Source organism: Malania oleifera, chromosome 13 (assembly GCF_029873635.1).
Source record: "Malania oleifera isolate guangnan ecotype guangnan chromosome 13, ASM2987363v1, whole genome shotgun sequence".
Taxonomy (NCBI): Eukaryota; Viridiplantae; Streptophyta; class Magnoliopsida; order Santalales; family Ximeniaceae; genus Malania; species Malania oleifera.
In genome coordinates, this window is record NC_080429.1 from 61278474 (window position 1) to 61306390 (window position 27917).

At 35.7% G+C, this 27917-nt stretch overlaps 1 pseudogene; it reads left to right on the top strand.

Annotated features, from left to right (window-relative positions):
- On the top strand, nucleotides 1–27686 carry LOC131145866 (expansin-A8-like; annotated as a pseudogene).
- Nucleotides 27687–27917: the final 231 nt, after the last annotated feature.

The window sequence follows — 27917 nt, forward strand, 5'->3', positions numbered from 1 at the left end:
ATGAATGTTTTAGGCCGTAGGAGATTTGCTGATCTGCTGGAGCTGCTATGCTCTGCTAGGACTGCTGTGTGGTGGAGAGCTGGAGTGAAGGTTGGGCTGGTGCGTGGAGAGCTGGATGAGGAGGAGAAGGGGAGAAGCTGCTGCTGTGGTGTTGCTGTTGATGGCAGCAGTAGGGGGTCGTGGTGGTCTTCTGCAGGTTGAGCAGAGGAGCTGCTGGTGCTGTGTTCGACCGTGGCTGCTGTGATGGAGTCGTAGGTGCTAGAACAGGGGCTGCCACGGCTGGAATTGTTGACTAAAGGAAGAAGAAGAGGACTGAAAGAGAAGGGAGGACTGAGTCTCAGGTTTGCAGAGCTTAGGGGAAGAAAAAGAAAACAAATAGAAATAGAGAAAGAGCGAGAAGATGAGAATAAATCAAAGTAAAGAGAAGAGAAGAAGAAGAAGAAAAGGAGAAGAAGAGAGGAGAGTTTGAAGGAGAGAGAAGGGTGCCGGAGGCACACCCTGCATAGGAGAAGAAGGGAGCTTAAATAGGAGGGGTTGCCCTAGACTCGGATGGAGAGGATTGACCCAGATGGGAGACCCGACCTGGATTGTTATATTTTTTTTTTCATTTTTTTCATTCTCTGTTCATCGCAAATATGACTTTTCTGGAGCCCGTATCTCACAAAACTCAAAACATTAAAGTTGTAGATAATCCTTTTCTATTTCTCCAAAAATTTGAATCCTCTCGATCGGAGCTCGGACAGAGAAGTTATGCATGAAATACAAACAGGTGTTGGTTTTGGTTCCCGGGAATTTTCCTGCGACAAAAAAATACCAAAACTTCATAAATAGTGCAATAAAGTTCAAGAATGATGATTTTGGTACTTTATTAAAATATTGGATAATTTTGGACATTTAATTAAAAATATAAACCGTAAAGCCCGGATAACAATGCCCAATTACGCAGTTTTGATGCGTAATCAACTGAGGGTTCGGTCGACTGGAAGTGGGCGATTTCCTAAATTTCCGAGGTTCAATTGACCAGGCCGATTTGAAATGCCTGGTTCGGTCGATCAGACGGCTGGGAATTCTCCCGAGAACCCTCCGGTCGACCAGGTAGTTGGAGAACAAAAGTTCTCAGTCGACCGGGAGGTCAAAATGTTGACTCCCAAGTGGTTCGGTCGACCGGGGTCAAATGAACTATAAGGTCTCGGTCAGCCAGGACCTTGGTTAATAGTTGATCAGGACTTGGGTTCAGTTGACCGAGGCAGAATGAACTGCAAGGGTCGGTTGACCGAAAGTGCACCAAGTGTGCATTTCGGTCCTATTTTGAGACATACGAACCCTATTTAAGTGTCTAACAATCATATGTGTACATGTGTGTGTCCTAGGATCACTTGGGTCCAAAATAGAGATACCGAAAAAGTTTAGTGTCGGTCGACCGAAGGGAAAGCCCTAAGGTCATTTATAGGTCACTATTTGGTTTGAGCTTACAGATTAAACCATGCATGTGTTGTGTGTGCTTATTACAAGCCAAATAACCTAATTTACTATTACAGACCAAATGTGCACGAGGAATATATATATTACAACACTTAATAAAAGATTTGTCTTTGGTTCTTCATTTTCTCCATGTGCATGTATATTATGATTTTGACAGTTTTGGTTCCTGCACATATTCTCAAACACCCATTAGATATATAATGAGTATCTTTCATAATAAAAACCGGGCGTGACCCATAGGGTCAACAGTTTCTTTTCCCCCTTTAGAAACAGTGACAGTTTGAGGCATTGGTGAGCCTAATATGACTTCAAAAATAGTGCTGTGAACTCTGAATCTGTGTTGGCTAGTTCAGCTGGTACACAAAAAGTAATGTTCACTAAAATTTTTCCATGATCAAGAAGTTATTCTATGTGCAACTATATTGGTCCACTCAAATACATAGAATATCAAACAAGAGGATCCCTATATTGTGCTTCTGTAGGGATCAATTGCTATCTGAGAGGTTTTTCTTTGACTTTGGTGAGTTTTTATTGAGAACTACCTTTTTTTAAGTTATCCTTGGGGTTTTTTGGGTGTCTTTCTCTCATTAGAAGGTATGTAAAAACTAGTGACAATTAATTGAAATAGAAAATGCATGAGGATTTCAATTAGAATAAATACTTTATCCTTATTTTTTGAATAAGTATGATAGGCAACCATAAGAAATCAAAATTGTAACCTGAATCAAAAGAATCAATAAGGAATATTTAGATGAAACAATTTACCATTAGAAGAACTAATGACTTGGCTGACATGGTCAGAGATGGACATGGTTAGGGCCATGGTCCTTGACAGGGTTGCTTATGGTGACTGGTTTTGGTTGACATGGTTGGATGGTTAACTCGATTATGTCAACTGCCTTATTGACATGGTGATGTTGGGACATGAAATTATTCATGGTTAAAGGGAACCATGCTTGACACAAAGTGTTGACCCATAAGTAGCATGTAGGGTCAGTCAAATGTTTGCAGTCTTGACATGTTGACTTGGCTGGCCAGTTACTTGGGAGTTTCTTCTTGTAAGGCTAGCAGACAGGCTTGGCTGGGGGGAAATTTTGTGTGTTGACACTTGAGCATGTTTTTAGCCACATAATTGTAAGCATAACTTGTTTTAGATTTGTTGGCAAATGTTGGATGTGTCTATCACTACCTAGGCAGTTGGTGTTGTCAACTGTAGACCCTAGGCAGTTGTGGGCATCAACTATGTATTAATTTATCATGTACGTGGCATGGGACACAAGGGTAATTCATGCATGGTGTTCCTACACATGTTAAGAGTGTGTAAACCTTGTCTTTCAATAAAAGAAAAGCTTGGGAGGCATTGCTCTTGTAATTACTGTTGGCCTGTGAAAGTTGTTTCAATTGCTATTGCAGGACTTAACCAATGAATTTGTGTGTTTGTGAAATTGACTTAACCATGTGTGCCACTTGGTGCCATTGCAGTGTTGAATTTTCTGCAGTGAACTTAGACCCTATGACAAATGGTATAATAGAACTTTGTATCTGTACTTTATAAAAATATGAATCTATTGTAGGTGTAAAATATTACTCCTGTATGGCCCTGCTCTAGGCAATTAATGATGCTATTTTTATTATCTCCCAATCTCTCAAACAAATATTACCTTGCATGAGAGGATATCTTTCTGAGTGAGAAGCTGCCAATGCAAAAAGCCCCAACTTTACCATGAAATTTTGATCATATGCAAGGACAAAACACATTGAAAAAGTCCATCCAAATATTTCAATTCTACGAATTCTAGTACCAAATCCACCTGTTCAAATTAACAAATTGAAGAACTTCATCACTGAAATCGTCTAAATGAAAATGGGACTTTTTTTTATACCTTATAAAAATCTTATTTTCACTCATAAAATTTTTATCAACTTAAATGTAGAATGACTACAACCATTCTCCAAAAAATTCAGTAAGATTTTCCAAAATCATGTTTATGCAAAAGAAATATAAATTCTATACAAGAAGGTTGAAATTTCACCATTCCCCTTATAAAAATTAATTGCTAAAATTGATTGGATACACATCCAACTTGTACAATGATAAAAAAAAAAAATTGAGTCTAAACAAACTGTTGTCACCTTGCAGCAACTGTTTTGCTATTTTTTTTTTTTTCCTATTTTCTGGAGGGGGGGGGGGGGGAATGGTGGTGGTGGTGGTTGCTGTTTGTTTATGAAGGATGCATGCTTAACCTGAATTCAACTCGTCTTATTATCATTATTATTATTTTTATTATTTATATTTCTTGTATTCAAAATTTCACGTGTTTTGCATGTGCGTTTTAGTTCGTTGTCTCGTAGTTTGGATCTGGTTGCTTATAAGTACAATAATAATAATAATAAATCAGGGACTCCTTGTTGATATCCTCTTCCATTCGGCAATTTGGCAATTTATCTCTCTACAAGTCCCTGAAGTTTCACTAAATTTCCCTTCCTGAAATTTAAATTGGGATATTTTGATCCTAAGTTTCAATTTCAGCTTTACTGAGATCTTTAAAGGACTTAAATTTTCCAGAATATGAAACTTCAAGCATGAGTATGTTGCAAGTCAAATTAGGAAGTGAAATGCAATTCAATGAATTTCAAGGATTTACTGTGTTCTGTGTGCCCGTGTTGCAATTTTGTGAATTTGGGCTATGGCTTCATTTGAAAGCAGCTGTCTTTGGTGATTCCGATTGTTGAGTTGCATGATCCTTTACATTTTTTTTTAGCTAATGGTTCTTTCCTGATTAATATTTTTCCATCTATGTTTGGAATCTCTTCTTCATTCATCTGACTTTGATGAAGATGCATTGGCAATTGAAATTGTTGGATTGTAGTGTTACTGTACACTGTAACCCTGTGATGTTGTTGTCTTGAGGTTGCTGAACCATAATATTGTTGTGTTTAGGTTGCTGGTTGTAGTTTCAAGATGTAGAACTGTAAAAGTCAATTTTTTGCATTTCATTGTAGTGTAGAATTTATTAAAGTTGAGTGTAAAATCTGCTGGCTGGGCAGATTTGGGTTTTTAGGGATAATGCATTTGGGAATGGAGGCAGAAGCCACCTGGTGGGATTGGGATGGGGCCTTGAACTATGCCCAAAGGCAAATCCAGGTCTGTAGGCAGGGGTGGGGTGATAGAAATGGTCATCCGGCCTACATCCCAATAGATGGGGGGCTCATTGTGGAAAATAAACTGGTCCCAACTATGACAAAGTGAGAATGGGCAAAAGGAGGTTCGGTAGTACAGGGGAGAAAGCAACAAAGGGAAAGGTTTTTCTTTCTTTTCGTTAGGGGGCCAGGGTCATCTTTCTTGCTTCTCTTTAGGGGCATTCTTCTGAGATTTATGGGGGATTTTGCTATCCAACCTTCGAAGGGATTCGAAGGCTCAAAAGCAGCAATATTGTAAGTATTCTAGCTGATTCATGGAGGATGTCTTCCCCTCCACAGATTGTACTATGTTCCATTTTTATCAAATTGATTTTATTTTATTATCAAGTTAAGAGTTTAATTTTCTGCTACAAGGAATTTGTAGAAATATTGTCGAGTTTTGAGGAACATGCCGTGAAACATTAAAAAGTGCGAGGGATATCTCGTAAGATAAACTTAGAAGAAGAAGCTATCCCTGTTCAATTAGATTTTGGGCCTGCCATTCAAATTGGAGTATTGAACAATCTTGTGAGTCAGATCCAGCAAAACCATTAAAATAGGGTAGTATAAACATTTTTGAGAGGTGTGCACTTTTCTTTTTGCCAAGTTTCATAAGGATTATTTTGTTGAAGCACACTTCTGGCAATAGTATTGCATTGTTTCACACATACATAGGAAATTTTCACCCTCTGTACATATTTGTAATTGTTGGATTGTTTCGTGTTCTTGAGAATGGAGAAGCCTGTGGGATGCGTTGTTGTCTGATTGATATTCTGCCTGACGCCTTTTTTTCGATGATGTCCTTGATAACACGTATGCTTATTCATCCCTTGTTTTATAAGTAAAGGAAGCCAGCCTGTCCAGAAGGCTGAAGCTACTGTTCCTTGGGATGAATTTTGTTGTTTGTGGATTGAGAGGCTCCCAAATGTGAATACTTTTTGGGCATCCGATCATTTACCTTTTGCATTTCTTATATAACTAAGCACACTGGTTGGAAAATTTTCTCTTTTTTTTTGGATTACGCACCGGGTATCCACGCATCTGTTTTACGGTCCACGTGTTTTCATGTGCATTTTAGTTCAAAATTTCACGTGTTTTGCATGTGCGTTTTAGTTCGTTGTCTAGTAGTTTGGATTTGGTTGCTTATAATTACAATAATAATAATAATAATAATAATAATAATAAATCTTGGCGATCACATTTCCAAAATAAGTTAGAGTCCTAACTTTTTCCTTTTCCTAAAAATTCTCAAGAGACCTATACTTTTCAGGAGGTAAGAACTGTCAAGGGGTCTAGGCCTTGTTTCTTCTTAACTTTCCTTAACTAATCATATTTTTTTTTTCATTTTATTACAACACCTTCCTTCAGTTTCAACAAATGAATCAAATCTAAGAATTTGATCTCATTGTTTCATGCGCAGCTGCTTGGCAGTGACCGTATTCCATTGCTGCAGGCACTGCTGCAAGCACGGTGTAATTGTCCAAGTATATATCAATTTTTTTTTCTGCTTGGCAATGTAGGCTCACCTATGTGAGAACTGTGTAGTTTAATTAATGTTTATGATGTTATATTTACAAATTCAAAGGCTATCAAAACGTAAGCTTATTTTAGCCATGATACCTTCCATCTAACTAGTTAAATTTCACATTATGTCCTTCAAAGCCTCAAGGTTGTGGTGGCAGTCCAAATTACATCTTCAATGCATTACCTCAGCATAAGACAACTTAAAAATGTTTCTGATTCTTCTTCTAATTAGTTGTCAAGTGAAGATACTGTAATGATGTTGTGTGTGTACGTGATCACCTAGCCCTGCTTGCAAATGCTTCTAGCTGCTGGTAGATTGTTTATTGAGTGTCAGCACGGCTGCTTAAGTGCCTGCAGTTATTCGAGGCTATGTATATCTGTGATTCCTCCTAGAATACTGAATTCTGTAGTCGTGACTGCTTTTTGAACTTAACCTTTGAAGTTCTATAATGTTGCTTTATGCTAGTGTGCGCTGCCTAATTTGCATTGTTGCTGTGTTTTTCATTCTTTGTATTGGTGTGTACTGATTGAAGGGTGGATTATTTCGTCCTCTACAATCTGATCTTGATGTGATTTATTTTTTATGCCTGTATATGTGCTACGTAGTGATTTATTTTCAAAAACCGTATACTAATTTTTTTAACTTTCTTAATTTGTAGGGGTTTGCAACTGTGACAACGTTAGGACAATGTAATGCAGCTCGGATGCAGCTTTCCACTTTTTTTTTTTTTTATTTGAACAAATGGAATGTATTTAAATTTGAATTTTTATAATGTTGTGTATTTAAATTTGAATTTGTATAATATTTTGTATTGAATTTGAAGTTGTATAATATATTTGTACTTAAATTTGAATTTGTATAATATTTTGTATTTGAATTTGAAGTTGTATAATATATTTGTACTTAAATTTGAATTGCAATTATGGTTTTTATAGGAATTAATTTGAATCAGATTTTTACAAGATAATATAATTGGAAAAAAATTCACTTCACTATTAATTGTGCAATTTAGGTATTAGTGACGATTTCAAAATCGTCACTAATACTATGTCTTTAGTGACGGTTTAAAATCGTCACTAAATCCATAAATAACGGTTCTGCAAAGCAATAGTGACGACCCTGAAACCGTCACTAACAATAGACAAATAGTGACAATTTTGAAACCGTCACTAATAGAAGGCCAATAGTGACGTTTTTTAAACCGTCACTACTAATGAGTAATAGTGAACGTTTTATAACCGTCACTAATAATGTACTAATAGTGAGGAATATAAAATCGTCACTAATAATGAAGCAATAGTGAGGAATTTGAAACCGTCACTAATAATAGAGCATTAGTGACGGTTTTTGATCGATCTGGTGTAGAATCTATAGTGACGGGCTTCGTTCTTTAGTGACGGATTAAAACTGTCACTAATACTCGATTATTAGTGACGATTTGAAATTTTCGTCACTAATAAGTATAAGTAACGGCAGGTATAGCGACAAATTGAAAACCGTCACTAATACTCATAGAACTGTCACTAAAACTAGTAGTGACGGTTTTGTGAGTATTAGTGACGGTTTAAAACCATCACTAATAACCCTATTTTTTTGTAGTGTCAGCACTTGCTTGTTCACCCTAATTTCCCCACACTCATTCAACCATTAAAGTTTGTAAGGCCTGGGATGTTTTATGCATTGCAACCCCAACTTCTATACTAATGTGGTACTAGCTACGTTAGTGCAGCTCCCTTCATCGATGATCATGCTACACACCTTATCATAGATGTAACATCGAGTATGAAATATATTCTCACGCTGCTCCTCATTTTCATCTTTCACCACATGCACATTTAAAGCTCTCCTAGTTACTAATACCTCGCCATGGACAGCATACTCAACATCACTAGACTTTTCTAGTGAAGGCATGGACTCATGATCAATCTCTTCATCATTGGTCTCAATAAAACCATCATCTCTCATACTCATTGCTCTTTTATTTGGGCATTATGATGCAATATGGTCAGTAGCCAAACACCTAAAACACTTGGTATTTCTGTACCTACTAGGTTGAGAAGAAGTTGTACCTTTTTCATGGCTGCCCACTTTGTCTTTGTCTTTCTCCTTCTCTTCCTTGGATTTGGAAACAACCTTTTCTTCTTTTGATTTCCCCTAATTCGTTTTGCATGTGGAATGGGAAGCCGAAGTTGTTGTAGCATGCTTGTTTCCTCCTTAGTATTTGAGTTGTCTCTCTACTTTCATTGCCATATGCACCATGTCCTCTAACTCCACATAGTGCTGCAGCTTTACTATGTTAACAATTTCCTGGTTCAACCCATATAAGAACCGTGCCATTGTAGCTTTTCTATCTTCCTTAATATTTGCTTGAATCATAGTCATCTCCATCTCCTTAACTGTGGTAGTCCTCCACACTTTTGGAACCTTGGGTAAGGCTTTGATGATGTTGGTGTAAGTCTCGGTAGTAGTCATTTGGTACAAATTGCTTCCTCATCACCACCTTTATTTCAGCCAACATCTCAACAGGCCTTTCCATGTTTCTACGCCTAGTGAGAAGAATTTGATCCCACCATACCAGTGTATAGTCAGCGAACTCCATAGCTGTCAATTTCACCTTCTTTTTTTCGGAGTAGTTATGACACTCAAAAATGAGCTCAACCTTCCTCTCCCATTCAAGGTATACATCCGGGTTATTTTTCCCTTGAAAAGGAGGGATCTTCATTTTTATGCTTCCGATGTTTCTATCGATGTTATCTCGACCCCTTCGCTCCCATCGAGGTTGTAGCTCTTGCCTAGCACCTCTATAAGCAAATCTTCCCATACCATCATGTTCATCATCACTTGCTTCATTGCTACCTATATCATGTTCAAATTCAGTAATCAGAGGAGTATGTGGCCTTTGCCTTCTTTCATTGGATTGCCCACTTCTCAGTCCATCAATTGCAGCGTCTTGTTTATCCAATCTATCTATGAACTCCCCAAAAACTGTATTGAGTCTTTCAAACTGCTATTGAATGGCTTGCAAGGTGAAGAATGAGCCTTGTGGAGGGTTCTCATTCTCGCTACCTTTGCAAGAAGTTTTAGTGTCAACCGCCTTTCTACTCATGAATTCAAACCTGCAAAAAGGATATTAAAGAGAAAAAAAAATTCCTCACTCACTCCCTTACGAGTTTACCCTCCAAACAATGACACTCAATGCTCATGTTTTGACACAATTTTTTTTTTTTTGGCTTTTTCCCTCCGATACGCTCACACACTCGTGCCTCTTACCACTTAAGATTTCTCTTTTAGTTCTTTAATGAACTAATCCCAAACAAACCAATAGTCCAACCAAACGCGGCAATTGAATCAATGAATTAGAAACAAGATATCAATGAAAATAACAATAGAACAACTAAATCAGGACACAAAACAATGATGGAAAGACAAAAAGAAGTCAAGAAAATAATAATGATGCAAACGAAATAAGAAGAAATTCAATGGAACTAAATAACAAACTCGACCAAGGGTATATTCAAATACAAATCAGAATAATAAATTGAATAGATTTTAGGATGGACTAAGATAAAGCCAAAGGAGAATCCAAGTTAAGTGCAACCACAAATTGCACAAACCTTCAAGCTGCTGCCTCCTCTTTTTTTTTTTTTTTTTGAATGCACTAAATGGCTTTTTTTTTTTTTTAATGTGCTCTAATCAACCTTGCTGTGTTTCTTGCAATTTCTAACCACAAAAGATTCAATCTTGATGATGGATGATATTAAAGAAGAGATGGAAAATTTCGGAAACAAGAAAACAAGATAGGTAAATCAAATGATAGAAGAGTATGAAATAAGGATAAATGATGTTGACTCTACGAGTCCAATCCGTTTTTGATAATGACAAATCACTTGGTATTTGATCTATGCATGGGGTTTGTGAACAGGAACTATATTAAGCATGCATGGAAAGACAACGAGTCATGAAAACCTTCAAGTAAAGCTTACAAATCTTGGCCAGATCCATGGAACTCAAAGAGTACGAGAATCAAGATGCAAGCGGAAAAGTTCAAGAACAGCTTGGGAATGGGTATTTAGAACTTATGTACTTACATTGTCATATGATTTAATTTGAGAATCAACATAACTTAGGATGATTTGAGGATTCATGCATTTCATGTACATCATTGGGAAACTTCCATGGACTTGGAAATGTTTTTAAATCATGGAAAAGTTGTTTTATAAAAGACCCAAGAAAAGGAGCAAAGTAGAATTTTAAACTAGAAAAGAAAAATTGAGAAAAAAGGAACTTCGGTGGCCTGAACTCAACCTCAGTCGCCTGAAGAATTTCTTCAGGAGTCTAAAGATTAAGTTCGGTAGCCTGAAGAATTAATGGGAAACACAGAACCTGGCAGAGGCTCTTCGGTCACTTGACCCTGGAACCTCAGGCACCTGAGCCCACTTCAGGAGCCTAAACTTACCTCCTAAGGCGCCTGACCCTGTATTCTAACTTGATTTTTTAGAGGCTTAAAGAACTTCGGTTGCCTGGGCTTTCGACCTCAGGCACCTGAACTTGCGAGAAACTTAAAAACTTGTTTTTTATTAAACAAACTCGCGAGCTATTTCTTTGATCCAACGGCTGAGATCAATCATAAGGGTAAGACACTATATATACTGAATATCTAAACCCTAAAAAGGGGCATGACACACAACAAGAGAAGAACACATCATATTGCAAGATTGTAGAGAAACTTGAGCTGATTGTCTGCACTTCATTCTACTTTCATTTTCTTTGGGCAAATCCATTCCGAAAATCAAAGGGCATTCATTCACCCAACTGTACTTCAATCTAGTGTTGAGGTTTGATCTTTCAAGTTATCATTCTTAAGAACTTCTCATCTCATCCCATTAAGTGCTCTTGACTATCATTAGAAAAGTTTTGATCTTGAGTAAGCATATTCGTATAAAAATTGATTTTTTGAAAGGATCATTACTTGAGAAAGTTTATTTAACTTGGTTGATTGATTTTTGATTCAAGATCATATAAAGATACTTATATATCATTCATTGATCTTATTATCGGAAAACCTATTTTGATTAAAAGGTTGATCTTGAAAGTGCCTATACATATATATAGTTATTCTAAACTCGATCACTACTTGATTTAAGTTGTGTGATTGATTGAAATGTTTGATTCAAGTGTGTGTTTTCTAAAGGAATTATATTTTAGATATATTAACGTTTGATTAAATATCCTTGGTACTTATAACTATATATTTTATTGAGGAATATTTTCAGAAAAATAATATTCTCAATTTGTGATTGAATACTTGATATAAAACTTTGTGATTTTGATTGATTTAATATTTCAAGACAAAGTTTTTGTTAACAAGTTCACTTCAAATATATTTGTGTATTTTTGCAAAGTGAACCAAGAACGCTAGTATACTCCAAAACATTTTAAATATAACTTTAATTGGGAGTTTTGGTTAAATAGGGATTTGTGTGTTGAAGCATATCCTACATAAAACGATTGTCGTTTTCATACATTCATGAGCTTCAAGTTATATCATATGTTAATGTATTAGGAAATTAATTTGTACTCATAAGCTTTTGTTAGAAGCGTTGTTTTGAGTGTTATTTTTCAGATATTACTGTATACACAGTTCGGTGTGTGAACCGGTGTGTGAGGAGAGAGTTGTATCTCTTGTAAGCAGCGGAGTAGGAGAATCCTTGAGTGGTTGCTCAAGGAGAGGACGTAGGCCAAGTCAGTTGAACCTCGTAAAACTGTGTTTGTCTTCTCTCTTCCCTTTACTCTTTATTTTCAGCATTGCATTTAAATTGTGTATATTGCATATATAGGTTGGATAGCCTTACACATTAGTAATTGAGTAACAAGAAGTCATTGGTAAATATATAAGAAGGGTTTAAGAGGTAAATAATTGTCAAAGAATTTTTTAAATACCCAATTCACCCTTCCCTCTCTTGGGATTACACTTGATTCAACAAATGATTATAAAATAAAAGAATTTTTGAAAGCAAACAACAAAAATAAGATAGATAGAACCTGATTTGAATCAAAGCTCTAATACCAAATGATGCGGAACCCCAAAAATGAACGTCTGGAGACCCCAAATTAGATTTATCAAAACCCTAAACCCAAAATAAGATTCAACATGGTAGTGGATCCTTGACCTATTGCTTGACGTGAAGCACAAACCAAGAATATCAAATTAATGGATGAACGCCACAAAGGTAGCCCCTTTGATAAGTTTGGTGAAAGTTGAATAAAGAACTTGAAGAGAAATAAACCTCACTTGGAGATTATTCAACCAAAAAAAAATTTTTTTTTCCTTATACAACAGAAAGTTTGCTACTTATAAAAAATAAAAGAAACCCATGACATCAGCTCGCCCAATAAAAATCGGCTATGACATCAATTTGCCCAATAAAATAGCCCCACATAACCTTAAGCATGTCATGTCATGTCATTTAATGAAACATGTGCAAGTCACATGCCATGTGCCATTTCATTTAATGAAACATGTGTAAGTCATATGTCATGCTTAATAGACACAATTAACCCACTATTTAGTCCAACCCCAAACAGCCCTTATTGGCTTAAGGTTCCAGTTTCACACATCTTTAGACAATTTACCATCTTAGGCTCTTCAAGAAAGTCCTTTTCTTTAGTGTCCATGGCCCTCATTGACTCTTGCTCAAGCAACTTCTCAATTAGTCCTTGCGTAGCCTCCTTGACCTTCTTGGCTCTAGCTTTTACAATGGGTCTACTTGGCATGTGCAGATCATCCTGTGCAATCAGAGCTTGTAGGTCCATATCATTTAAAGTTAACTTTATTATGCTAGGTCCTCTCAGAAAGACCTGGTAAAAATTAGGGTGTCTACATAGGGGAAAAAATAAATGAAGATTACAACCCCAACAAAACCCACAACTTTCAAACATAATAAAGACACCTATTTTCTAAACACAGTAATAACTAAACACAAGTTGCTAAACACAACTTACAAGACACAACACTTGCAAGCAAGTTGTCTTGCAAGGCTACATATTAAATGTAACAAAGTCAATAATCAAAGGGGGAGGCCCAGCCGTGTGGGGCCTACAAGGGGTCTTGATCTCGGTTTTGCTTCAACATCTAAATTCGGAACTTTTTCACTCTGAAAACATCTTCTAGATACTCCATGAATTCTTGCGAAGCAACGAACAAAAGTGGCATCCGGAGGTCTTCCATGTGTTAGCATGTCGGCGAAAGAAATGTTGACTTCCGGAGGTCATCCACGCGCTAAAACATCTGCAAAATATATGGGCAACACATGCCGATCCCCATCATAAATTCATTATTTTTTTTTTTCACACTGCCTTTGAAATAATTATGAGGATAAATTTATATAATAAATTTGAAAGCATATTTTCATTGTTTTCTACATTTTGTTTGAAATTTTTAAAATTAGGTGAAATTTTTGTAATTATTTAAAATTTTGAAATAAAAATTAAGCATTTATAAAAATATATTTTAATTTTAATAATATTTGAGATAGAGTAAAAATATAATTGAAAATGATTTTTGTTTACTTTCTTTACCTCAAAGAAAATGTTAGATCCAAACATGTCATATACCTATCTTTTTATTTATTTGGTTTCAATGTTAATACCAGGTTCCCATAATTATAATGGATTTATAGGAGTTGCTCTCCTTTTATACCCTCAATTTTCTAGGAGTTACAATCCATTTTCTAACCTCATGTTTACTTTCTTTAAAATGCATCTTAAGGTACCCCTTTATCTCCGCCTTGAGGATATTTTATTTATTATTAATATTTAAGAAAAAAAAAACACAAAATGGGGAGCCAAGAAAAAATAGCAAAGGGGTTATGTGGAAGATTCCACAATTATTAAATATATAACAGAAATGTCACAAGTTTAATCATTGACTCATCCTATGGTTTCCTGGGTTTGTCACTAATCTGATTTTTTAAAACTATGATATATAGGATCGAGGTGGACTCCATCTAGAGTGCCCTTACATAATGACTTAGTTTAGAATTTTATAATGATTATTAGGTTCCTCCATTCCTCAAAAGAAGCTAATTATTTCAATTGTGTAGCCTAATAAAATTTTTTATTCCCCCACATATATGCAAGGGGTAGTAATTAATATTCTTCTTGAACTCATTGACCGTCACGAATCTATGATGTTCTTTTGTGTTGCCACATTGACCCATAATGGCATGCTCCATTGACCCAAATATTTTCCATATATAACATGTTGCATGCTTCTATTTATACCCCTATCACTCTATCATCTCTTCTCACCAATTTTTTTTTTCTCTGCTCCATATTTATCCTTTTTTTTTCTAAGTTGAATGTTAGTGTCTCTATATGTGAAATGGCTATTTATGGTTTTATTATACTTGGGTTTCTTTAGCTAGTCCATAGTCCTAACGCTCTTAATGCAGATGATACTTGACATAAAGCTAACGCCACTTTCTATGAAGGAGAAAACTCCCAATGGGGTACTCAACTATTATACTCCCTATAATATACAAGACACACACACACACACACACACACACACACACACACAGATATATATATATATATATATATATATATATATCACGTAGACACATATCAAATATAGATAGAGTTAATGCAAATTTTTTAAAGCGTATAATTTAGTCTAGTACATATTTAATGCAGGTGGAGCTTGTGGCCATGATGACCTAGTAAAAGAAGGATATAATAGTTACAACACAGTTTTAAGCACAATATTGTTCAACCAAGGTTCACTTTGTGGGGCTTGCTTTGAGATTTGGTGTGTCGATGATCCACAATGGTGTCTTGGTCAATCCGTTATGGTCATTGCAACCAACTTTTGCCCACCAAATCCTTCGAACCCTAATGATAATGGGGGTTGGTACTGATGGGTGGAGAGGAACACTCAGTCACTAGTTGTGACTGAAACTCAGTGAGAATAAATACAACAACAATGTATTTCAATCTCAAAATGGATACAGAGAACTTCAAATTAAAACTCTCTCTCTCGCTCACTGGATTTACACTCTCAACACACCACATAATACATTACATACACACACCTATTTATAGCAGATACAAAACCAAAAAATCAACAAATGGTGGGAATTAAACTTCAAGGGAGGTTGGCTGGTAGGTGGAGTAGGTTTCCTGCCAATCTCCAATGTCAACAAAAACGGCTGCCGACGAGTCAAGTTTAATTTTCAACATCTCCCCTTAAACTTGACCCTCCTAACTTTGTCATTCCGAGCATTGTCTTCAGTCTTGCAAAAATATCATGCCAGAGTGGCTTCGTGAAAATGTCGGCAATCTGATTATACATTCTGCAAGATATCAACTCCACTTCTTTATTCTTGACATGCTCCTTGATAAAATGATACCGAGTATCAATATGTTTGCTATTTTCATGGTAAACTGGATTTTTTTGCAAGTGCAATCGTTGATTGGTTGTCAATGTAGACTTCTGTGGGATTATCTTGAAGAAATCTCATATACTTCAGTACATTCCTAATCCATATACCATGACAAATAGCTGAGCTGGTAGCAACACACTTAGCTTCACATGATGACAACGTTACGATGAGTTGCTTCTTCGAAGACCATGTAAACGCTATATCTCCCATGAAAAATGTGAATCCCATTGTGCTTTTTCTTTCATCAAGATCTCTTCCCCAATTGCTATCTGAATAGCCGATAAGTTTGCAATCACCTCTCGATGAATAGAACATACCATCGGTGATGGTACCCTTGACATATCAAAGTATCCTTTTCGCTGCGTTCAGGTAGGACTGGTGAGGAGTCTCCATGTACCTGCTGACAAGTCCAACTCCATTGAGTATATCTGGTCTGGTGCACATCAAATACCTCAAGCTTCCAACCAGACTCTTAAAATATGTGGGGTCAACATCTTCTTGCTCATTCTTTCTCAACTACAATCCCGTTTCAACTAGAGTTGTCACAGGGTTGCATTTGTCCATCCCAAACTTCTTCAGTACTTATTTTGCATAGTGGCTCTAGGAGATGAAGATTCCCTTCTTGTTTTGCACAACTTCTATGCCAAGGAAGTGAGCCATCTAGCCAATATCCATCATTTCGAATTCTTTGACCATGCTCCTTTTGAAAGTGCCAAACATCTCTAGATTGTTGCCGATTAAGATTAGATCATCAACATATAGGCAGGCTATCAACATGCTTCCATATGTCTCCATCTTTATGTATAGCGCATGCTCATAGGGACACTTCTCAAATCCATTCTTTTGGACGTAGTCATCAATCCTCATGTTCCACGCACAAGGTGCTTGCTTCAAGCCATAGAGTTCTTTCTTCAACTTGTACACTCTATCTTCTTTTCCCTTCTTCATATATCCATATGGTTGATCGATATAAATCTCTTCTTCCAAAAAACCATTCAGAAATGCTAATTTCACATCCAGCTGGTAAATCTTCCATCCATTTTGTGCTGAAAGTGAAATTAGTAATTTGATGGTTTCAAGTCTGGCAATTGGGGCAAAGATTTCTCCATAATCAATCCCTTCTTTTTTCTTGTAGCCTTTGGTGACAAGTCTTGCTTTGTATCTCTAAACTTTTCCTGGAGCATTCTTCTTGGTCTTGTAGACCCATTTCACGCCAATAGTTTTACGACCCTTAGGGAGATTTGTCAACTCCCAAGTCTTGTTCTTCTCGATGGATTGAATCTCCTCATCCATCGCTTTTCTCCATTGGTCTTCTTTATTAGCTTCCTCAAAACTAACCGGATCGCTGATCAACAACAGACAATATAGAGTAACATACTCTTCTATTGGTTCTGTAGTTTAATACAGGTCAGCCAAATTTTGAGCTCCTCTAGGTCTCATGTCTGAGATTTCACGCTCTATTGGTGATGGAGCTTCATTCCTCTGTGGTGAACCATGTGGAGGTGTTTACAGCTTGGGAACTTGTGGCTCGATAGCCACTTCTCTTGTCTATGTAGGTTCTTTTCCTTCAAGTGTCAATTCTGCATCTTTGGAACATTCAGCCTGGTCCCATTTCCAGGATTCATTTTCTTCAAAGATGACATCCCCGCTGTGAAAGACTTTCTTATTGATGGGATTGTAGAGTTGATATCCCATGGTGCTATCATCGTATCCTACAAGGATACACTTCTTTCCTTAATTATCCAGTTCTGTCCTTCTTGCTTCTGGGATCTTGGCGTAGGCTATGGAGCCAAACACCCTAAGATGACTCACACTGGGCTTATGAGTACTCCAGGCTTCATAGGGTGTCTTTGTATCAAGACTCTTCATAGGACACTGATTGAACAAATAGACTGCATATAACACTGCTTCTGCCCAAAAACTCTTAGGCATATTCTTATCATTTAACATGCTTTTGGCCATGTTAAGGATTGTGTGGTTCTTCCTTTCAGCTACACCATTCAACTAGGGAGTGTAGGTTGGTGTGAACTGTGTTTGAATTCTTGATGCCTAAGGAATTCCAGGAAAGCTTTGTCTTTATATTCTCCTCCTTAGTCTGACCGGAGTGACTTGATGCGGTAGCCACTCTGTTTCTCCACAAGAGCTTTGAACTCTTTGAACTTATCGAATACCTCTGACCTCTTTCAGGAAGTAGACCCAGGTCTTCTTGCTGTAGTCATCAATGAAGGTTAGAAAGTATCAATTTTATCCATTCAAAAATGGTTTTAGTGGACCACACACGTCTATGTGTATTAGTTGGAGCGGCATGGTGGATCTCTAGTCGGCTTGTTTTCCAAAACTATTTCTGTGTTTCTTGCTCAGAACACAACTTTCACATATCACATTTGGATGGTGGATATTGGGTAAGCCTTTCACCATCTTCTTGCTTCCCAATTTTTTTAAACTTTCAAAATTTAGATGCCCATACCTTAGATGCCATAGCCAGTCTTTGTTTTTAATGATAGCGCTCAAACACCTTGGCGTATCATGTCGGATGGCGAGTGGAAACATTCGATTCTTTGCCATTTGAACTCGAGTAACAAGCTTTCCTCGAGCGTCTATTATCACCATCTGCTTATCATTGATTTTAATTCGATAGCCTCTCTCCATGAGTTGTCCGAGACTAAGTATGTTAGTCTTCATATCTGGCATGTAATAGACGTTGGAGATGTAAGCATGATCTCCAGACTTCTATTTGATCAAAACATCTCCTCTCCCTCGGACTGAAATTTTAGAATTATCACCCAAAGAGATCTCCCCCTGAACTTTCTCATCAAGTTCAAAGAATAGGTTTTTTCTGCCAGTCATATGGTTGCTGGCTCCAGAATCAAGGTACCAAACACTTTGGTCTTGGGGAGTTGAATTGTGTGCCATTAGCATCAACGACTCTCCATCTGCATGTTTAGTTTCAGTAAGGTTAGCCTCCTTACTAACCTTTTTTTGTTGTCGTCCCCAACACTCATTGCTATAGGTCCTCTAGTGAGACCTTTTTCGCCTCTGCTACCTCCTCTGGAGTCAAAGTTTCCATAATTTATTCCACGAGATCCTTGACCTCGTCCTCTTCCTTGCTGTGATGTCTTCCCTTTGTCGTATCTATCTGCAGTGAGGGACAACTTCTTTTGGAGGGCTTACTCCAGTACTTTATCATCACTCCTTCTGTTGACTTTCAGCTCATGGGCTTAGAGTGAGCCCACAGGTTCTTCTACAGACATTGTTTCCAAATCTTTTGTTTCTTCCAAGGTCACAACTATATAATCATATTTTGGATCTAGAGATCGCAAAATTTTCTCACAAATTCTCTCGTGAGAGTCTCTCCATTTCTTCTTAATTGATTTGATACTACCATAACTCGTGTATAGTAGTCAGCAATAGATTTAGTAGATTTCTTTTTTAGAGATTCGAACTCACCTCGCAATGTTTGAAGACGAATCTTTTTCACTTTATCTGCACCTTTACGTGTTCGATGGAGAGAGTCCCAAACTTCTTTGGATGCCTTGGCAGAGGCGATGATTTTGAATGTGGCCTCATCAAGGCCTTGGTAGATTATGGATTTCGCCTTACAATCTTTCTTTCGATCAGCTCGCAAGGTCATTCTTTGAGCATCCGACATAGTTGATTCGGCTTCTTTTGATGGGCTTTCTCTATATCCATCTTCAACGATATCCATGACATCTTGAGCACCTAGTAGGGCTCTCATTTGAATAGACCAGTTGTCATAATTCTCTCGAATCGAATTTGGAATGACCGCTTAGATAGTATCTGTAGACACCCCATTTTTACCCAGACCCAATATTTTTATTATTTTTATTTTCACTATTATAATCATTATTAATCATTTTCCTATATTGATATAAGTAATTTATTATTATTATTATTATTATTATTATTATTATTATTATTATTATTATTATTATTATCATTATTGTTATGATTTCTATTGTTGTTATTTACACTATTATTATTATTATTATTATTATTATTATTATTTTTCACTATTATTATTATTATTAATTATTTCTCCATATTGATATATGTAATTTATTATTATTACTATTATTATGTTATTATTATTTATTTTCCTATATGGATATAAGTAATTTATTATTATTACTATTATTATATTATTGTTATTTTCCTATAGTATTATAAGTGGCTTCTTATCACTATTATTTTTATTATTATTATTTTTGTTTTTTATTTTTTTTTTATTATTAACATTATTTCCATATTCACTTTATTATTATTATTATTATTATTTTTACCTTATTATTATTATTATTATTATTATTATTATTATTATTATTATTATTATTATTATTATTTCCTTATTACCATAATAGTAGTATATATTATTTCCAAAAGAAAAATACCATAAACCAAAAAGGAATGGAGAGATTTAGGGTTTCTAATATTTTTTTTATAAAAAGGCCTTTTCTTCTCTTCTAAGGGGGGGCAGCGCACAGTGAAAAAAAGAGATCCGTTTCTCTCTTCTGCTTCCTCTTCTTCTCTCGCCATCCATCCTCACGCTCCTGCTCTTTCTCCACCGTATTCTCCCTCACTCCATCATCCTCACCATCCTCCATTCCTCCTTGATTCTCCCCCCTCTGCTCTCTGTCTCTCACGCTGCCCCCTCCATTCCCCCAAGGCTTCAGCAGGTAGCAGAGCAGTCTCTAGCCACACAGCCATCTCCTCCTCTGTCACGCCACACACAGCAAACCACCGCCACGAGCTCCAGCAGCCAGGCTCCCACAACCAGCCGAGCCCTGCAAGCCCAACCATTCGTCGTCGCCGCTAGTCCACAGAACCAGCCGCCACCGAGAACCCCTGCGTCTGAAACTCCCCAACTCCGGCACTACTCCTCTGCAGCAGCAGCAGCACACTAGCACAACCTCAACTCCGGAGACCACAGCCCCCTCCTCGGCCTGCACCAGGACCTCCGTTCTCCATCAACACCAAGCTGAACCCAAACCTCCGAATATTAGACCCGAGCACCCACCCCGGCGGTAAGCTTCTTTCATGCAAGCCACACACACATGCACACACCAATTATTCATGCTTTATTATTATTAAATCTCAGTTCTTGCTTGCAGGTGTTATATTTATGTATATACAATATTAACCATATTAGTATTATTATACGTATCTTATTGATAGTAATATTATTATTATTTATATATTATATTATTATGTTGTTTTGTATATCATTATTAATAATGTTGTTAAATTGTTCGTATATTACCATTAATAATATTATTATATGATTTGTATAATATTTCTGATATTGTCATCACATCATAGGTGTATTGTTATTATTAGTATTGTATGATTTATATATCATTATTAGTAATATTATTATATAGTTGGTTTATTAATATTAGCATTGTCATTATATTAATTATATTAGTATTAGTATTACGTAGTTTGTATGTTATTATTAATTACATGATTGCGTTATTTTTATGTTACTGGTTTGTATATTACTATTAGTAAAATTACGGTATGGTTTGGATGTTATTATTATATTAATTATCATATTGATTTTATTAGTATTAATATTCTATTGTTTGCATATGGTTGGTATTATTATTATGTAGATTGTTTTATTATTGTTATATGCTATTATTGGGTTTATTATGTAGATTGTTTCATTATTATGCTTAGGTTTATATAGTTGATTTGCATATTTTATATTTTGGTTACGGTTGGCATGTTGATATATCTAGTAATATTGTGTTTAGTATTTTAGTGTATTTAGCATGTTAGTTTTAAGGTATGTTCAATATTATAATGGATATTACATATTATATATTTATTACTATCATATTTGTAGCATTTTAATGTACACAATATCATTTATCTTGGTAACCTTAGTATTTTGAGGTTATGTTATTATATTGTATATTAGGGTATATTTAAAATTGCTGCCTTACTACTATATATTCTTAACATTGTATATCATGTTTTGATTTATTGTATTCTCATATTTTGATTTATTGTATCTTGATGTACTTTTAGGGTTGAAATTTCTTTCATATAAATTATGTACTTAGGGTTTTTGGTCATTATTGTACTCACTTTGTATTTAATATTTGTATAGTTAGGGTTGTGTATTAATTTTGGCAACAATCTTGTATTTATTATTTTCAGCAATACCTTATTTCCATAATTTTGTTATTTCTTTACTTGTGCACAGGTTTCCATGTTTTAATTTGAAATTTGGTTTATCTCTTTTATCAATTATTTCCATATGGGTGTAAAGGTATTTATAGGGTATTAGGGGTGTACTATTAGGAATATTATTATAATTACCTTTTATTTATAGTGTATTATTATTATTATCATGTGTGAAATTATTATGTTACCATTATGATGTTTAGAATATGTATTTATTGTTAATATGTGCGTATTAATATTATTTATTATTGTCATTATGGGATTACTACTATTAATATTAATATTATTATTATTATTATCATTAGTACCATTATTATTATTTTTTCTATTGTTATTATTATTATTATTATTATTATTATTATTATTATTGTTATTATTATGTTCATTATTATAATGATTATTATTATTTTATTTTATTATATATATATATATTTTTATTAAATATTTTTGATTTTTATAATCCCTATGATTTTATTGCGGGGTATGAGCCTTCGGGCATCACGTACCCTAAGCTCTGAGGGAATATATATATATGTATATATTATCTTTATTTATTTATTTATTTTTACATGTACTTATAAATTCATAAAAAGGAGTAATGTAAAGAATTATTAGATTAACTTAGGAATAATTTCAAATTAATTAGGTACCATTCGTAAGAACGGGTGCGTAGGGGGTGCTCATACCTTCCACTCGCGTAACTGAACTCCCGGCCCCAACTTTGGTAATGTAGACCGATTCTACCCCTAACGGGGTAGTAATCATGTGTGTAGACACCCCATTTTTACCCAGGCCCAATATATGTATTACTATTATTATTATTATTGTTATTTTATTATTATTATTATTTTATTTATTCTTATTATTATTATTATTTATTATTTTCATTATTATTAACATTATTTTTAATTATTATTATTATTAGTATTTTTACCTTTATTTATTACTATTATTATTATTATTTTATTTATTTATTTATCTTTGTTATTACTATTATTATTATTATTATTATTATTATTATTATTATTATTATTATTATTATTATTATTATTATTATTATTATTATTTCCTTATTTCTATAATAGTAGTATATATTATTTCCAAAAAAAAAAGAAAAATACCATAAACCAAAAAAGGAAATGTTTTTAGGGTTTTTTCAAAATTATTTTTATAAGAAGGGGGGGCTGCGCACAGAGCCGGGGGGGCAAAGCCAAAGCAGAACAAAAAAAATTAAAAAAAAAAAAACCTTCTTCTTCTGCTTGTTCTTCTTCATCGTCTTCTTCTTCTTCAACTTCTTCTTCTTCTTGCTCCAACTAGCTACCATCCCTCACGGCCACCTACTCGTCCATCCTCTCATCCCGTGCAGTTCCCCCTCACGCCAGCCACCATACCGGCAACACCAGCGAACAGCCCCTGCTGCCACCGTCCCAACTCCACGGTCCCCATCCTCCAACCAGTTGCAACGCAACTCCGGCCACCACCATACTGCCGAAATCTCTAGCCCGAAGACCCTCTGCACAGCCACGACACCACATAGGTACCCTTGTCCGGCGGCACCCACGCCCGGCCATCCATCACCGCCGCAATGAACCTGCAGATTCAAAACCATGCAGAGACTCACCATCGTCATCACCATCGCTGTCATCGTCGTCTCCATCGCTACCGCAAGCTCTCTCATTCGCCGCCGTTCGCCGTCACCGTGCCGAACTCCAGTCACCGTCTCTGACTGTAAGTCCGGCAGAACCCACAGCAACTCCTCTCTACAACCACGTCACACACTCACCGGCCATCCTCTGTCACGGCCGACCACCCCTCCCCACCTCTGTAAGTCCCTGCACTCATGCACACTGCACACACGAATACACATACTTACACCTGTAGCCTTGTAAATATTTTAGTTTCTATATCAAAAGTTTAGATTTTTAGTGTGTTTTAATTTGATAGTCATGTTTATTTTATTTTTATTTTTGTTTTCTTCTTCACATTTATTAGGAATATTAACCGGTATATCTTTATTATTGCAGGACTATTGTTGTCATGGCATTTGTTCTCAAGTTTAGATTTTTATTGTGTTTGTTAATATATAGTATTCATATTCATGGTAGGTTTTGGTTGTATTATTTATATACATTAATTTTCTTTATTTGTGGAATGTTCATAGTTGGAATTTGTTTAAAGTACTTATATTATCGTTGTATTTTTTTTTTTGTAATCATTGTAATATACTTATTTTTATTGTTACATATTATTTAGGGCGTTTGTTTTATTGGGTAGACATTATTTAGGCTTTTTGACGTATTTAGGATATTTATCATGATTATTTGTTTATGGGATATTTAAGGATTTTGTGTATTATTGTTTATTATTTAGGATTGTAATATTTACGTATGTTCATGATTCTTGATTATTTACGTTATTTTCATGATATTATCTTTAAGGTTTTGGTTATTGTTTTAGTTTAGGGTTTTGACTATTTTACGTTATTAGGGTTTTAAATAGTGTTTTATTTAATCTGTCTCTATATTGTTATTGTGTACTAATTTTAGGAATTCCATACCATTAAATATTGATCTTAAGGGTTTCCATAAAATGCATATTATTTCTTTGGCTTGTATATGGCTTAGAAGAATTTGATTTATTTTCCATATTTATGTACAACATTTCCATATTAAAGTACATTAATATTTTAGGGTTTGTGTATATTTTATAATAGATCCATGATGTGAGTTATTGTCCATAATCTCATTTTATCTCCTTACATGTTTATAAAAAGTACATAATTTTTAGGGTTTGATTATTTCCATTCTAGAGTATATCATTAGGATTTGATTATTAATACTTGGTGTTTTATCATTGAAAATTGGACTATTATGATATATAATATTTACGTGTTATGATTTATATCTTAAGTAGTATATTATTTTTGTTATTAGCTATTTGAAATTTTTGTGAAATACAGAAAAATAAAAAAATAGAAAACTAAGAGAAAATTCTAAAAACATTTTTGACTTGACTTTCGCTATTTTCTTTAATTATATATATATATATATATATATATATATTTCTTTTTGTTATTTCGAAAACCTCCTGAGCTAGTAGTTTTATACTTAGAAAAAACCCTATAAGATTTAAAAAAAATTTTGGGAGTGTATTTTTGTAAATTATTTTTGATTTTTTATCCCTATGATTTTATTGCGGGAGTATGAGCCTTCGGGCATCACGTACCCTAAGCTCTGAGGGAATATATATATATATATATATATATATGTATATATTTATTTATTTATTTTTTACATGTATTCATAAAAAGGAGTAATTTAAAGAATTATTAGATTAACTTAGGGATAATTTCAAATTAATTAGGTACCGTTCGTAAGAACGGGCGCGTAGGGGGTGCTCGTACCTTCCCCTCGCGTAACCGAACTCTCGGCCCCAACTCTGGTAATGTAGACCTATTCTACCCCTAACGGGGTAGTAATCATGTGTTCTAACCGCACTAAAGGTTAGTGGCGACTTCGATATCCATGTTTTTCCATGAAAATATTAAATTGATTTTTGATTTCGCCGCCCGGGGCACACGCGCCCCCGGGACGTCGCGACAATGTGTTCTAACCGCACTAAAGGTTAGTGGCGACTCCGATATCCATGTTTTTCCATGAAAATATTAAATTGATTTTTAATTTCGCCGCCCGGGGCACATGCGCCCCCGGGATGTCTCGACAATATCGTTAGTCATTGAATTTAATATATAAAAACAGAGAAATGGAGACTCATTTTGGCAAATCTGATGCCACCAATGTGTTTAGAAGGTTGAAAAACCTTAGGAATCGGTTTTGGATTGCAAAGAACCGGTCCAAAAGTCACTGAACCAACTACAAGGATTTTCGAGTGGTTTTTAAACTGGTCGGTTCAACTTAATGGCCGTTTAACAGCGTTATGCCTACCGTTAGGAAGCATGGCAGCATCTACACGTGCCGCGTGTCGGCAGCGGGATGCGGATTGGATTCGGGTCGAGTCTCGGGTACGGATCCGGTTTGTGGGTTACGGATCTGGGTTACGAGTTGCTGGTCGAGTCGGATCTCACCCACCGGGTGAAGAAGACACGTGCGGAGGGCGTGGGCGTGTGTCACCAGCAGCTGGAGGCTTCGTCGGCGTGTGTGGCGTGTGGGAATAGCGTTGAAATCATCGAACGCGCGTGTGAGCGCGTACGGAGTTTCCTGGAGTCCATTTAAGACATCGTTTCCACCGTTGGAATCGTCTCAAGTCGCATTTTACAATGGTAGGCTCAATTTTGGATTTTGAGCAACTTCAAAAGTGGGAAGAAAATTGAATTTCTCCTCTGTTCGCCTATGTTTGGCCAATTCCAGCGTACCTGGACTCTCTGATTCCATTGATGGGTGAAGAGGAACGCTCAGTCACTAGTTGTGACTAAAACTCAGTAAAAATAAATACAACAACAATGTATTTCAATCTAAAAATGGATACAGAGAACTTCAAAAAATAAAAATCACTCACACGCTCACTGGTTTTTCACTGTCAACACACCACATAATACATTACATACACACACCTATGTATAGCAGATATAAAACCAAAAAATCAACAAATGGTGGGAATTAAACTTCAATGGAGGTGGGCTGGTAGGTGGAGTAGGTTGCCTGCCAATCTCCAATGTCAACAAAAACGGCTACCAACGAGTCAAGTTTAATTTTCAACAGGTACAATGTACCGCGGGCACATTGTGATCTCTCTAAACCTGCCTTCCAAAAAATTGCCATATACCAAGCTGGGATGGTACAAGTGTCTTACAGGAGGTATTGATCACTTGAGTCATGCATTTTGTTTTTTTTTTTCAAAGTCTAACCTAATTTCATGTTTAATTAATACATAAAAATCTAATGGATTATGGACATAGTTAGGGTTTTTCAAATTCTAAAAGTACATTTTATTTTCTAGAACATCTTTCATGTTTATGCGTGTAGCTAGGAGCAATATAAATGTGAGCCACTACTTTTTGTCTAGTTTTACCTTGTTTTATATTTTAATTATATTTAAAAGATGGGTCTATGAAAAAAAGTTGGTATCAAGCCTTACTAGTCATCTAAGAATCGGTGATCTATGTTAATTGCGCATAGGCATGTGCGTTTTAAATGACTAGTACCCATGTCCAACTCTCATATTAATTATCTCATGACAATTTTTTTTTTCCATATCTAAGTGGATGGTGACTAGAATTTTTATTTCAAGGTTTTATTTACTTATTCACATAATGGAATGACTCTAATATAAAGATTTATGCAATAGATTATACAAAAATGCATTGCCACCGAAAAATAACTTCTTATATCAATAAAGTTGGACGTAGTTTAAATTTAAAAGTTTAGATTATCAAGTGAGGGGAACATAGATATCCTCTATTATATGGCTTTTGTTTACTTTCTTTACCTCAAATAAATTCTAGATGCAGGCGTCTCATATTTCTATCTTCTTCTGATTTATTCGGTTTCCTACTTAAACAAGTTTCTCCATTTATGTGTTTTAAAGGGTGTCGTGCCAAAGGTCCGGAGGCATCAGTTTCACATCGAAAAGCATTACCCTTTTCTTGGTCAATAACGTGGGAGGAGCCGGCGACGTTGCATCGGTTTCCATTAAAGGTTCAGGTGCCTGACAGCAAATGAGAAGGAACTGGGGTCAAAACTGGCAAGCCAGCTCCAGTTTCCATGATGAAACCCTCTCCTTCACTGTCACCACAAGTGATGGGCGCCGCATGACTGCATGGAATGTTATACCTTCCGATTTGGCAGTACGGCACGACCTATAAGAGTACTGTGCAGCCCTAGGTCGCATCGGCAACGTGCATGCCTCTATTTCAATGAATAATAATTTATTTCTGTTTCATGAATAAAAATTTATATGTTTATTGAGTTTTCCCTGGTTCCCTCTCCGAACAAAGCGTCGGAGCTCCCGAACATAACCAGGAAGGAGAAGTTCCTCGGACATCTCAAGCCCGAAGTAGTATATTAGAAAAATATACTGCTAAAGACAACGAAGAGGTGCGCAGTGCTCTCAGA